The 13415-nt window shown below is 49.0% G+C and overlaps 1 protein-coding gene and 1 long non-coding RNA gene across 14 annotated transcripts in view; one reads left to right on the plus strand and one right to left on the minus strand.

Moving 5' to 3' along the window:
- PPCDC (phosphopantothenoylcysteine decarboxylase) overlaps positions 1-13415 on the minus strand; it is a 66961-nt gene that overhangs the window by 5443 nt on the left and 48103 nt on the right. For 3 of the 13 annotated variants that reach the window (XR_012502808.1, XR_012502805.1, XR_012502804.1), the window contains exons 8-9: positions 6568-11977; positions 1427-1573 (exon numbers count right to left, since the gene is read on the minus strand). The gene's annotated coding sequence lies outside the window, so the exon portion shown is untranslated. Of the gene's footprint in view, positions 1-1426; positions 1574-1613; positions 5223-6567; positions 11978-13415 lie in introns of those variants that run through there. The other 10 variants (XR_012502815.1, XR_012502813.1, XR_012502814.1 and 7 more) reach the window with 10 other exon arrangements.
- LOC123616909 (uncharacterized) overlaps positions 1-13415 on the plus strand; it is a 36566-nt gene that overhangs the window by 951 nt on the left and 22200 nt on the right. The window lies entirely within an intron of this gene.

Here is a 13415-nt window from a genome sequence, read left to right on the forward strand (position 1 = left end):
CCCCCCACCTTGGGGGAGCATTCACAGGGCACTGCAACTTGGCAACAACTTGTCCAACAACAACAACAAAAATTCAGCTTGTTACGGAACATGAATGATCCGCATCGGCTCTTCCGTTTCATATTTGCACTGTGCCACTTTCCTCTTTTTGTAAATACTTTCGAAAAATGTGTCTTTTGCTTCCTAACAAGTGAAAGGTAACATTTTCAAACATCCAGTTCACTGCCCATCTGCACAACACATAACTGGTTGCATTCATTGGTCGATAGAGCACCCACAACTGTAAAAGTTTTCTCCATCCTGATATTTGTCCTGGGGAATGAGGCCAAATATTGACTCAGTTTTAGCAAATTTAGAGCAGCAGCTTCTTGGCTTAAAAAAATATTTTCACTTATCAAGAATGGTTGTTTGTTCCCTGGAGGGGAATGACTGTCATGTCCCAGGCGTCTACTTCCTGATAAAGAGAATGTAGAAGGGGCACTTTTCACACCACACCAGCCCCAGGCCAGGGTGGTATGGATTTTATTTCTCAGGTGTGACCAGATGCTCAGGGCCAGCTGCTGGAAGGGGCGTCTCACCAGGGAGGAAGGCCACAAAGTCAGGGCAAAGGACAAGAGGACCTCACAGCTCTACCATTGAGCTATACCCTCCCCTCTGTAGCACTGGCTTTGTGTCCGACATAAAACACAAATACACACACATGCATCTTGTTGAATTCTGACCACAACTTTGAAGATATGCATCATTGCCCCATTTTACATATGGAGAAAGTGAGGCTTGGATATGTTCTGGGTCTTGCCTAAGATCACCAAGGGTTAAGAGGAGCTGTGAGCCTGGGCCCCCATAGTGGCCATCACCTGGAAAGAGCTGAGGTGTGGTCACAGGCAGCAGAAGGTGGGGTGTGAGTGAGCTGTGCTGGGCCCCTGACAGCCTTCCCCTCCAAGAAACAGTCAGAACTGGAGTAGGGAGGCCTGTCATCCTCAGCCATCTCCCTCATTTCACAGGTGGAGAAGCTGTGTATCAATTTGCAATGAATGTATTACACTAATTCTACTGGCTTCACAGCAATTTTGGAACCCAACCAGAATAGCATCGGGGAGTGCAAACCTTGGTGCTTGCTCAGGTTCCCGGAGCAATCTGCTTTATTCCAGCTTTCCCCACCTTACTTCTCTTTTCTTCACCCTTGCTGCCCTGGGCTAGCACCTCCCAAATAAAGTATTAGCACCTTAATCCTTGCAACAAGTTGTTTTGCAGAGGACCCAGGATATGATAGGTAGCATTTCCAAATTATTCATATTTATTACAGAATTATTCGACATAAAAAAATCCCAATATAGAATTATTCCACCTATTCAGATAAAAGTTTCTGTTAGTACGTAAAATAGATATGCCTTCCTTAAGGGGAAGAGTAAAAGGACGATGGTACCTTAAGCTCTAGGTGGATGTCGGCCATGACTCCCTGCTGGTGTAGGTTCTCTTTTCTCTCTTTCTCTCTCTCTCTAATCAATGAAGCTTCTTATGAATAATAAAAGACACTCCCATCACACAGGAAATTCCAAGGGTTTTAGGAGCTCTATGCCAGGAATAAATAAATACATATTTAAATTTATATATATACTTAAATTTATAGATACATTTATACATGTAAATATATTTAAATAATAAATACATAGATATTACATGCACATTATATATAAAATATTGTTTCACATATAAGATATATAATGTTATAATATAAATATAATATATAATACATAATATTTTTAATCATACCACAGTTCCCCTAACAGTGTTGCCATTTATTTCTTCACTATGATTGGTTGTATGCAAATTAACTAAACTTCAGGTGTGACTTGACAGGACTGGTGCATCCATGCTGGCTCCACAACCCCTCACATTTGGCTGTAAGTGTGATAAATATGCAAATTAGGCAACCCTCATATGTTGATACTGATAAGGTTTTGTGGCACCATATCATGGAACTCGGGAGTCATAATTCATGCAGTCATATACTCCACATTTTGCATATGCTCTCTATATTTTATACCCTCTCCTTGGATCCTCTAGACTGAGGACCAAGTAGATGAGAGATGAAGGCACCATGACTCAGAGAGAGCAAGCAACTGGCCCAGAGGCCCACGGCAAGGCAGTGGCAGAGATGGGATGGGTGGAAATCCCAAGTCTTAGGCCTTCAGAACCCCTCCCTCTGCAGCCAGTGGCTTCTTGCCATCCTCTCTGCTGACCTTGTAGACAGGTCACACTCAAGCTGGTCTCCTTGTCAGCCCCAGTGTCCTGTGATTGAGGACTGTCAGAGCTAGGAGAGACCTTACCATCCCACCGTGAAGACAGGGAAACTGAGCCCAGGAGAGGCAGAGCAGGACTCCTGATACATGTGACTTAACCCCAGCTCACAGGCTTGAGCTCTGGGTATGACTAGGTTCAAAAAAAAAAAAAAAAACAAACAAACCTGACCTCTTTATGCCTCAGTTTTTGCATTTATAAAGCGGGACTAACAATAGCACCATCTCAAAGGTTGCTGGGAGGATTAAAGGTTTATAACAGCCGGCATATAGTACACACTCAATGAATTTTTATTTATTAGTACTGTTTTATTATAATCATGTTGGGAAGGAAAAGCTTCCTCTATCCTCTTAGATCCCAGTGACTGGGGACCTGTGAGTTAAACTGACAAATGACAGATTAACATGAGAAAAGATAAAATTTATTCATCTACCTACACAGGAGCTCACAGAAAACGTGGCTGAAAGAAGCAGTCAGAACTTGGGGCTTATATACCATCTTATTTTGTTTTCTAGCTTTATTGAAATACAATTGATATATAACACTGTATTGTTAAGGAAACGACAGGCCAGTCAAGAAACAAGCACCACTCGGAGGGTTGGAGTACTCAGATGTTTTACGCCGGCAGGCTCAGAGGGGCTTCTGCTTCGAAGCTCTGAGCACCTCCAAGATGTGCGCATGAGGGTTTATAGGGTAAAGTACAAGCTTGGGGTATTCGGCCAATAGGCATGGAACAGCTTTAGCAGCATCATTATCACAAAAGTGGAGGTGGGGAGGCAGCAAACCAACATTCCAAAGCCAGATATGTATCTTTGAAAACCCAGCTGGCTAGCAAAAAAACATGAACAGCAAACCAACACTAATTAACCTAGATTTACAAGTTAGTCTAGCAGAACTCAGATCAGTATTCCAGTACTTAGATTTGTGAGTTATCTTGTTAGCCCAGCCCAGCCTCTCCTTCACAGTATAAGTTAGGTGTACAGTAGGTGATTTAATACCTTACATATTGCAAAATGATTACCACATAACATTAGCTAACACTTCCATTTTGTCATGTAATTACCTTTTTTTTTGGTGGTGGTGGGGTAATTAGGTCTATTTATTTACTTTTAGAGGAGGTACCGGGGATTGAACCCAAGACCTCATACACACACTCTACCACTTGAGCTATATCCTTCTCCTACTGTTTCTTTTTTGTGGTGAGAACATTTAAGATTTACTCTCTTAGCAACTTTCAAGTATGTAACAGCATTATTAGCTTTAATCATCCTGCTGTACATTAGATCCCCAGAATTCATTCATCTTGCACCTGAAAGTTTGTACCCTTCGATCAACATGTGCTCATTCCCCCTGCCCTCCCAGCCTCTAGCAACCACCACTCTACTCTATTTCTATGAGTTCAATATTTTTAGATTCCACATATAAGCGATATCATACAGTATTTGTCTAGCGCCATATCTTTCATTTAGCAAAATGTCCTCAAGTTTCCTCCTTGTTGTCACAAATGGCAGGGTTTTCTTCTGTCTCATGGCTAAATAATACTCCATTGTGTGTGTGTGTGTGTGTGTGTATATATATATATATATATCTCACATCTTCTTTATCCATTATCTGTTGATAGACACTTGGGCTATTTTCGTGTCTTGGCTATTGTGAACAACACTGCAATGAACATGGAGGTGCAGGTACGTCTTCAAGATCCCATTTTCATTTCCTTTGGATATATGCCAAAAAGTGGAATTGTTGGACCATATGGTAGTTTTGTTTTTAATTTTGTGAGGAACCTCTAGGCTGTTTTCCATAGTGGCTGCACTAATTTACATTCCCAACAAAAGTGTACAAGGGTTCCCTTTTCTCCACGTCTTCTCCAACACTTGTTATTTCTGTCTTTTTGATGACAGCCATCCTAACAGGGGGGAGGTGATAGCTCACTGTGGTTTTGATTGGCATTTCCCCGAAGATCAGTGATGTCGAAGCACCTGTTCGTGTGCCTGTTGGCCATTTGTATACCTTCTTTGGGAAACTGTCTATTCAGTTCTTCTTCCCATTTTTGCTTTTTCCTTTTTGCTATTGAGTTGTATGAGTTCTTTGATACTTTGGATATTAGCCCCTTATCAGATATTAGACACCACTTAATAGGGGAATAAGAGAAAGGGCACTTGTGGGAAAACAAATAACTTTTAGGAAAGATAAATGGGCTCTCAGGAGAATACATGGGAGCTATGAGAGTGCTGTGACACTTTGTAAGGTGAGTGCTTATCCTGGTCTCAGGTGACTGGAGTCAATCTTCTCTGGTTGCGAAACTCCCAGGGAGGGAATTTATGACATTAGAATTCTTTTGGGAGGTTCTGCCTTTAGACAGGTAAGGGGAAGTTCAGAGAAGAGCCTCTTCCTGCATCTGTTGATTCTCAAATATCTTCAGCTCAAAATAATTCCTAGGATACAGTGGTATATTTTGTACCCCTCTCCTCATTACACAGGAGAGGGTAGGGTAGGACAGGTGATGAAGGCGCAGGCTGGAGGATACCTGTCAGTTTTCTAGATGTCTTCCAGACTTGCTCCCTGGCTGAGGTTAGGGCATCTGGGCCTCTGCTCCTTATCAGAGCTTGCTGGAGACATTCCACCCCATGCCCCTCCCACCTGGGGCAATGGGGTGGCTGCAGGCTACACCAGGGAACTTCATCCACAGGTGAATAAAGCTGGAATGGGGGAGGGGGCACTACTGCTGGGTGGGGAAGGTCCCCAGGCCATTCCTCTGTTGTGGCTGACCCCTTTCCCTGCCCTTCTCATGACATCAAGGTCTTGAGGGTGGAGAACTGGCCGGGTCCCTCTCTCGCAGATCTGTACCACCCAGCAGCATACTGAGCACATTAGATCCATGGTGGAGCATTCTTTAACACTTCCTCCTTTACATGATTACACTGTAAAGATCACAAAACGAGAGGAATACATTCCACAATGGACTAAAGTTTGCATTTATCAAACAAAAATATTATGCCTCTTACTTGGCTCTAGTTTCATAAATAAAACTTCCAAGCTGTCCCACAGGATGGCAGAATGGAAGGTCCTCAAGTTCTGGTTCTTTGTCTTTACAATCACTGCACTGTCCTTGCTGATTGAGAATCCACTGTTCAAACATGGGAATATGCGCCTCGGGGACTAGACACACGTGGGGACGGCACGGACCGTGCAAGAGGGCCAGTTAGGAACCACAAACGAAAGTCCAAAGTCATGCTTGGAGTTTGGCCAGCAATGAGTGTAACAGGGAATTCTCTGAGTGAGCTTTCATGCAGGATACAATATTTATTAATGAATATGCAGGTAAAGGTGCTAACCTGAAGCTTATTTTATTTATTACAAAAATTCAACAGTAATTAGAACAATTGTTTAGAACGTCAACCAATAAAAGACTCAGAGAGGAGTCTTCTATCACTGACAAAGTTTAGAACTGCCAGCACGTGGTGAGAATACAAGGCAGATAAGCTTTATTCTATTTTGTTACTGTTTTAAAATTCTCTGTGTACAATGCTCCTGCCTCACTATTGTCTCCACTTGGAGTATACAGCTCCCACCATCCTGACCTTTGTACATTACTAGCACGAGCTGTCCCCACCCTCAGGCCCATCACCTGTCACTGGCTAGCCACATTGCTGGGATGTTGGGCCCCAGGGCAGAGACTTCTCTCTCTAGCCTCCAAACACCACCACCCATCCAGCTCCACCCCAACCTGAGTTCTGGCCAGACAGCTTCCTAGACCTCAATTCACTTGAAACAAGCTCTCAGAACTAATTCAAGTGGGGAAACTGAGGCTGTGAGGGGGGAAGGAACCTCTCCCGGGGTTGAAACTGAGGGCAGGAGACTGACCCAGCTCCGAGTCAGCCCCAGCTTGGCTTCCCTGACAGTCAGGCAGGAAGAAGAGCCAGGGAGTCCTGGCGGCTGGCTGCGGCACTGCAGGGTTGATTTGAATCTCATTTGAGTAGGCCCCTGTGTCTCACACCCAGAACAGGCCCACCTATGGGATCCCAGGGCTCTGGGAGACCCCTTGTGGCCCCCACCGCCTCCCCTGTGCAGTGTCACAGAGCCCCACTCCCTATCAGCGCCCGTCCGTGACGCGGCCTCGCCCTTCCTGAGCCTGGGTGTGAAGCAGAGCTCCCCCCAGGAGAGGTGAGGCTGGCGGCAAGGGAGGGGGACGGTCTGTTGGTCTGACCCCAGACAGTTCACCCGAGCAGCAAGTCTGGGCCTTGAGAAGGGAAGCCCATCACTCACCTGGGTCCAAGAGCCCCTAGAGGGAGGTAAGGCCCAGCCCTGGAGAGTCTGAGGGGCCTGCAGGGCTCTGGTCTGATGCTGGGCAGTAGGGTTTCCTCAGCTGGCACAGGTCCTGCCTTCACCTGGCTGTGAGAATGAGTTGAATCAGGTGACAGGAGCTGGGATAGAAATAGGGGAGGAAGCCAAGGGCCAACTATGATGCCCAGAGCAGAAGCCTGTCCTGAGAGTGGGATATCCGGGCAATGCCCATCCCTCCAGCCCCCAGCCCTCTCTCAGGCCAGCTGGATTTGGGGAAGAGATACCCCTCCTGGTCATGCTCCTGGAGGAGTCCTGTCCCGTCGACTGGACCCCGTCTGAGGGGTCCTTCCAGAAGCACTCACAGCCCTACTGACAGGCCACGACTTGCACTTGTCCAGCGACAGAAAACTCATTAGCTCCCCGAAAGCCTCGTGGCCTCTCGGCTCTGCTGAGAGAAGGCCCTTCTTTTTGAGCTGGAACCTCTGTCCCTGGAACTCACCACATTGGCTGGCATAGCCCCAGACATTGTTGTAGGGGTGGAAAATTTTTCCCTTTTTCCCTTCTAGGTACTTTGGCTGGACTAATAATTAAATTCACGTAAGACAGATTAATAGGAGAAAAACAAATTTCGTATGTAGGGGAGCCCCATAAAAATATGAGACTCCCAAGGGCAGTTGGGGGTAATTGAGGCTTATATGCCATCCTGAGCTAAGGAGAAGGGGGTAGAGGTCTGGGGCTTCAAAGGGGAGGAAGACAAGTCAGAGGAAGTTGAGAAGAGCAAATGTTTGGTAAACAAATGTTTGTCATGCCATGCAGGTAAGTCTTCCTGATATGAAAAGTTCTCTCTGGTAACGGCTTTCTTCCTGGGCACAGGCCCCTCTCTAAATTCTTTAAGGCAGTTAAGGGAGAGGTAAAAAGCTCTTCCTGAGCCCCCTGGGCCCCCACTGTCTTTGGTTCAAAATGACCCACGTGCAGAAGTGGTGCATTCCGGGGTGCACATTCTGCTCCCCTCCCTGTCAAAGCTGTGGGGCGGGTGGTATGGGGTCTGCCCCACCAGATCTGATTTACGATCAATCCCCTCCAGCCTCCCCAGGCCACCGCTTCTCCGCCAGTCTGCAAAGACTGCCCTGCTTTTCAGCGCCTCATATTCTACGGGGAGCACAAGTCACTGGAGGGTGCGAGTCCAGCTAGAGGCCTGCCCATCAGAAGTCTCCTCAGTGCCGGGTGGGGGCTGCCTCAGGCTGCTCCTGGGCTCCTCCAGCCCTGGGGAGGTGGGAGGAGAAACACGGGAGGCAGGCAGGGAGTTTAGGGTCGCTTCACCCTGGGGGAGGTGAGGCTCAGAACCATTAGCTAATTCTTGCTGTTTTCACCTTTCCCCAATGGAAGCAAGGAAATACCTCCTGAAAACAATGGCCTGCCAGCCAGCTGCCAGGTGCTATTTGTCCGGTGAGCTTGGCCTCCCAGACACGCAGGGAATGCAGAAGACCCTGCCTGGAATAACCCGGGGGCACCTCCACAAACACACACACCCCCACACACCCCCCCAGCCCTGGCTCAGCACCTCCCCAGACACAGGAGGGCGCTCAGCCTGCACTTGGCTCACCCCTCATCCTGCCCACGAGGGTCTGCGGACCACCTCCACCCAGTCTCTAGAAGAGGCCCGCTCTCCTTCAGCTAGACTCAAGAAAACACTTCCTGAGGCCACAGACAGAGGGGTCCCAGGCTCTGGACGAGCTGTGAAAGCAGGAGAGGTGCCCAAGGAGCAGACAGAAAGAAGCTACCTGCTGAGTGAGGAACAGGCAGGGCCAAGAGAGGGGAAGTCTGCCCAGTGCCTGAGCAGGTCCTGCACCCTAGCCATGGGGATGTGGGCACGTGCCCGCTGATCTCCCCCAACCCTCCCCCCAACACACACACATGCAGACGGGTCTTCTACTGCCTTGTCTCTCCTGGTCTCACAACAGTCCCCTTTCACAGCTAATTCCAATCAGAGACCTGGAGTTTAAACCTCCTGCTTCAGCCTGGTCTTTCTCAGGGCCCTTCAGACCTCTCTGGGAAGGGTCTGGTAATCCTCAGGATAGGCTGTGGTGGGGTCAAGTTTAGCTCAGGGTTCTGAGTTTCTCATCAACATTTGGTCCCAATCACTGTCTGGCCTGCTTGCTTCCCTCTGCAGGCAGGTCACCCTGAGGGTCCTTCAACATGGTTTTCAGTTCCTGGGTGGGTGCGGGGTTGGGGTTCCCTCTGATCCTCCATCCTGACATTGATCTCACAGTCTGGCCCACCTCAGACCCCTTCTTACCTCTTCTAGCTGCCCTTCCAACAAGAGGGGTCGGTGGCCAGGGAAGAGGGTAGCAAGGCCAGCTCAAGGACAGACTCGGGATTAACAGCTTTTAGGGCATATTTGATAAGATTTGATTTCAGACCCCCAAGGCCTGAACACTCCCAGCAGGGTATCGGGTAAGGCAAGTGAGGCACCTAGGGGGCAAAATTTAAGGAGGCCCTCGCCCTCAGGGTCTCGAGAGTGCAGGGTCAGCACCTAAGAGTGAATACCTCCTTAATTTTTTTTGGTGTAGGCACTTTGCTGGTCTTACCATAGTCCCAGCGTAATGTCCAATGTCCGGGGAGAAGAATTGAGGAGCCTAGTCCCCCTGCAGGCAGCGTGGTGGGGCAGAACTCCTTGGCGTCAGAACCCAGGAGTTCCAGGCTGGCTCCAAAAGGAGAGAGGAGCCACCAGGCAAACACAGGCAAAATGTTATGCAAATCTGCCTTTTGGAGGTTTGCATGGGGGTGGGGGTGGGAGGCCAAAGGAAGGAGGGGAGGGAACATGGGTGGGTGCTGCACCCACTGCACAAGGAAGGGTACAAAATCACTTCAAACTCCCTGCCAGACCCAGAGTTAATAAAGCACGACTTGTTGAGATAGTTGGTTGCCAGTTTAGGTCTATTCCAGCAGGTGAAAAAAGACACCTTAACATATCTCATCTGGTCAGTGAAGATGGGGAGTGGACACAGGTGTCTGTGGGGAGGGGAGGAGAGCGGTGGGACAAAGCAGGCAGAGGATGCAGAATCTTCCAGAGGCCAATTCTGCTTATTGCACCAGTCACTCCGAGTGCCCCAGGGCTCTCTTCCAAGAAGCTCACAGAAGCTCTCCTCTGAAAGAATCTTCTGCCTTGGGCTCACCCATCAGAGACCCAGCCTGTGGGATCCTGGGGGACAGGACTGGGGGAAGACAGAGGTGGGGGAGCTGTGCTGTCATCTTCGTTTCCCTGACCCAGAGTGCTGGGGAGTGATGTGAGCACCACTAGGGGAGGCATTCTGGCCCCCTGAACCTCACTTCCAATAGGAAGCCCTCCTTGACTTACCCTTCCCACCCACCTCAGGGAAGAGGGGCCTGGCTGGGTGTGGCTTGGGAGCTCCAGGGCTGTTTTGCTGATAGCTCTCAGGTGTCCTGCCTCTGCCATCAGCCCAATCAGACGTGATGTCATGGATGTGTCCCCATCCATCAGTGTCTCTCTCAGAGCAGCTCTGGGAGAGCAGGCCTGTCTCCTGTCAGTGAATCCCCCTCAGGCTGAGCCCCCCCCCACAGGACCCCACAGAGGACCCTGTGAAGACACCCTCAACACACTTTCTCCTCAGCCACAGTCTCCCTCCCCAGTTCTCAAGACGTCACCCGGGAAAGAAGAGGACAGGGTTACAGAGAAGTGGCCTGGAGACCCAGGAACCAAGGTCAGGTGCGGGGTAGGGGAGGGCAGTACCACCACCACTCCCACGGGGACATGTGTCTGAGCGCAAGACCTCCTCCCCCAGGATATGTATCTAAAATAGTGAAGCTGAATTTATTACCTGCGGAAAGAAGAAACAAAACTTTACTTGCAAAGAAAGCACAGAATCAGTTCAATGCAAGAGCTAATCTTATACACGGCTCAGAAAGCATGCTGTTCAGCAATTGGCTGGCTTTCAGACGCCAGGCTGTTTGCAGATTGGCTCTTTCAGCCTGAAAGTTAAGGAATTGGTTGCCCTTCAGAAGCTTAGCTCTGGGGAATAAGGCTGCTGCTGATAGGCTGGCTCTCAGAAAGGGAAGTAAAGCTATCAGTGATTACTTGGGCCAGGTTTAAAATGGATCTATTTGTGGCTTGGGACTTGGCCCCAGAAATCTTTTCCTTTTTTAAACTTAGAGAACAGAAAGGTTTTATTTTCACCTTCCCCACATTCCTGACTTCCTCCCTCTCTCACCAGACAAGCACTGACCGTCTGTGCCCCAGCTTTGTTCAGAAGGTAGTCTGCCCAGGTCTGGTCATTCATTCCTCCTCTTCATCTGGTGCCCACAACAGAGACCAGAGCTCTAGGAGGCAGACCAGATCCCTTCCCTTCTGAGGCTGGACACACCCTCCTCAGGGTAACTGAGCTCAGAGTGTTCCAATATTTGTTGGGGGCCATGGCTCGTTCTACCTGCCAGGCCTCCAGGGCAGGAGATGCCCCGGCTCTGTGTCTAACTTCCACTAGCGACTGATCAGGTGGGGCCCGGAGCAGCTGGGTGAGAGCTCAGCTGAGGTGGGGGAGAAGGGCCTTGGGGAAGTTGGGGAAGTTCAGAGTACAGCACAGTGCTGTCTGTTGCATGATCAGATAACCACTGGCTTGGGCCTGGGTCCCAGAGCAAGGAGAGGGCTGCCATTAAAGACACCTAAAGCGGGGACAGTGTATCTGTGGAACCTCTGTTCAGAGCAGGGAGCCAGGTGGGTACCAATGGCTTGTTTCCCCCCTATTATTTATAGACTCTGCCTTGTTCCAAAGAAGATTGGAAACTAAGCACTCAAAAGATTGGAATCTTCCTCATAGTAAATCAACTATACTTCAGTAAAATTTTTTTAAAATAATAATTCAGGGAAACACTCAGATAACAGAAATTATCAAGACTAATTATATTTACTCTCCATATTCACCAGATAAAAGTCAGTCCTCACATACTATTGACTTTAAAAAGGAAAATGAAAAGAAAATATATGGTATGTCACCTTCTGTGCAATAAAAAAGGTGAAATGAGAGGAAAAGAAAAAGCTTGGAATCTTCCTCACTAGTATATCCCTGCATGAATGAATGAATGAAAGGCTGTAAGGGGATTGCATGGCGGATTTGGCAGAAATGGTATAAGCCATGCCCTTCCTTTCCTTGCTCTTGTAAAATCTAGCCTCAGCACTTGCCACTCTCCCCGCCCACAGCTTACCAGTTCCTCACATCTGGGACCTAGTTTGAGTCCCTCATGACGCAGCAGGGCCCCAGTCCTCCTTGGGCGGTGCTTGGTCCTTACCCTGGCTCTGTGTCACAAGCCCTGGGCAAAAGAGGGTGTTCGGATGTTCTGGGTTAGTTGGGTTTAACTACTCTAGAAAATAGTAGCGTACCTTTGGGGAAAAACAAAATATATTAGTTTGGGTCCTAGGTCAGGAAAACAGATTTATGTTTGGCTTTGGTCTGGGTTGGTTTTGGCCTTTGGCCACTGGTCAGGAGAGCAACAGGGCGGGGAAGATTGTCTTGGCCCCAAAGCAAGAGAAGTGGGTTGAAACCCAGCTCTGGCCAGAATCATGTAAGGAACTGGGCCAGGCCTTCACTTGGGCTGTTCAAATCAACGTACGTTTACTGGGCACCTGCCATCTGCTACGTCTGGTGCGGGGCTCGTGCAGCCTCTGCCCCCAGCCTTTATGGGGTGGAGAGACAGATCAGTGAGCAGGGCTTTCTGTGTGGAGTGACTGGGGAGTAAGCAGTGGAGGGGAGGCCCCAGACTCAGCTTAGGGTGAGAGATCACATGAGAAAGATGGTGTGGAGGGAGGACCGGCTACAGCCCAGTGCAAAATGAAAACGTGAGGCCCCTCGCCCAGATTTCGAGACGGCAATGGCAGAGCATTAAACCCAGCTCAGGGCCCTGTGTGACTGCACAGATCTCACACCCACGAAGCAGGCCTTGCTTAGAGGAGGAGTCGCCCGGCTGTGTCTGAGGCGGGAACGTGAGCATGCTGGGGAGAAGAAGGGGAAGCATCCTGGGCAAGGATGAGGTGCACAGCCTGATGTGTGTGAGGACCTGGCAGCTCTGTGGAGTTCCCGGAGCCTCATTGCCTCAGATCTGGGTCTCGGGACCCGTCCAGGTGCTGACGCAGCCCAGACAAGGTCTTCCCTTGGGAGCACGTGAGGCTGCCAGCCGTCCTTTCATGTCAGGGGAGCGGTGTCCCTTGACACCACTATTTTAATCTGCCTTTCTACTCATTGGGAGTCAAAACATCCTTTCTTTAGAAATAAAAGAAGTTGCTTTTTGTAATGTATTTGGCAAATCAATATACATACAAAAGTGAAGGGAGAAGCCTATGTTGGTTTCCCTAATAAAAAAAAAAAAGTGGCTGCTCTGTGAACTCCCCAAAGCTAAGCTCTGTGGGGCTCACCTATGTCCCTGCAGAAGCCATAACTGACACCCAGCCAGTCTTGTTGACGGCCGAGGCGGGCGAGGGACAGACAAGTTACAGGAGTGGGGAATCAGGAAGCACTGGCTGGAAGGCAAGGCTCCTGCCCCTCCTGCTCTCCAGCCTCTGCAGGGTAAGGCACCAGTTTAGGCCAGAAGCTGCTGAGAGGGCAGCTTTGAAACTCAGCAGGGAGATAACAGGAGACAGAGAAACCAAAGCCTCCCCTGATAACCCGTCAGGAAGCCAGCACAGAACGAAACAGAGAGATAAGGGGCAGACGGCCTCTCTCAAGGCCAAACAGTTTTAAGAGACACTACTTGGGCTGGACAAGGGGTTTAAAGACTGGGCAGCTGATAAAGAGATCCCCTGCTGGGGAGCTAAAGAGATAAAT

The sequence above is a fragment of the Camelus bactrianus genome, chromosome 27, assembly GCF_048773025.1.
Source record: "Camelus bactrianus isolate YW-2024 breed Bactrian camel chromosome 27, ASM4877302v1, whole genome shotgun sequence".
In the NCBI taxonomy this organism is placed as follows: domain Eukaryota; kingdom Metazoa; phylum Chordata; class Mammalia; order Artiodactyla; family Camelidae; genus Camelus; species Camelus bactrianus.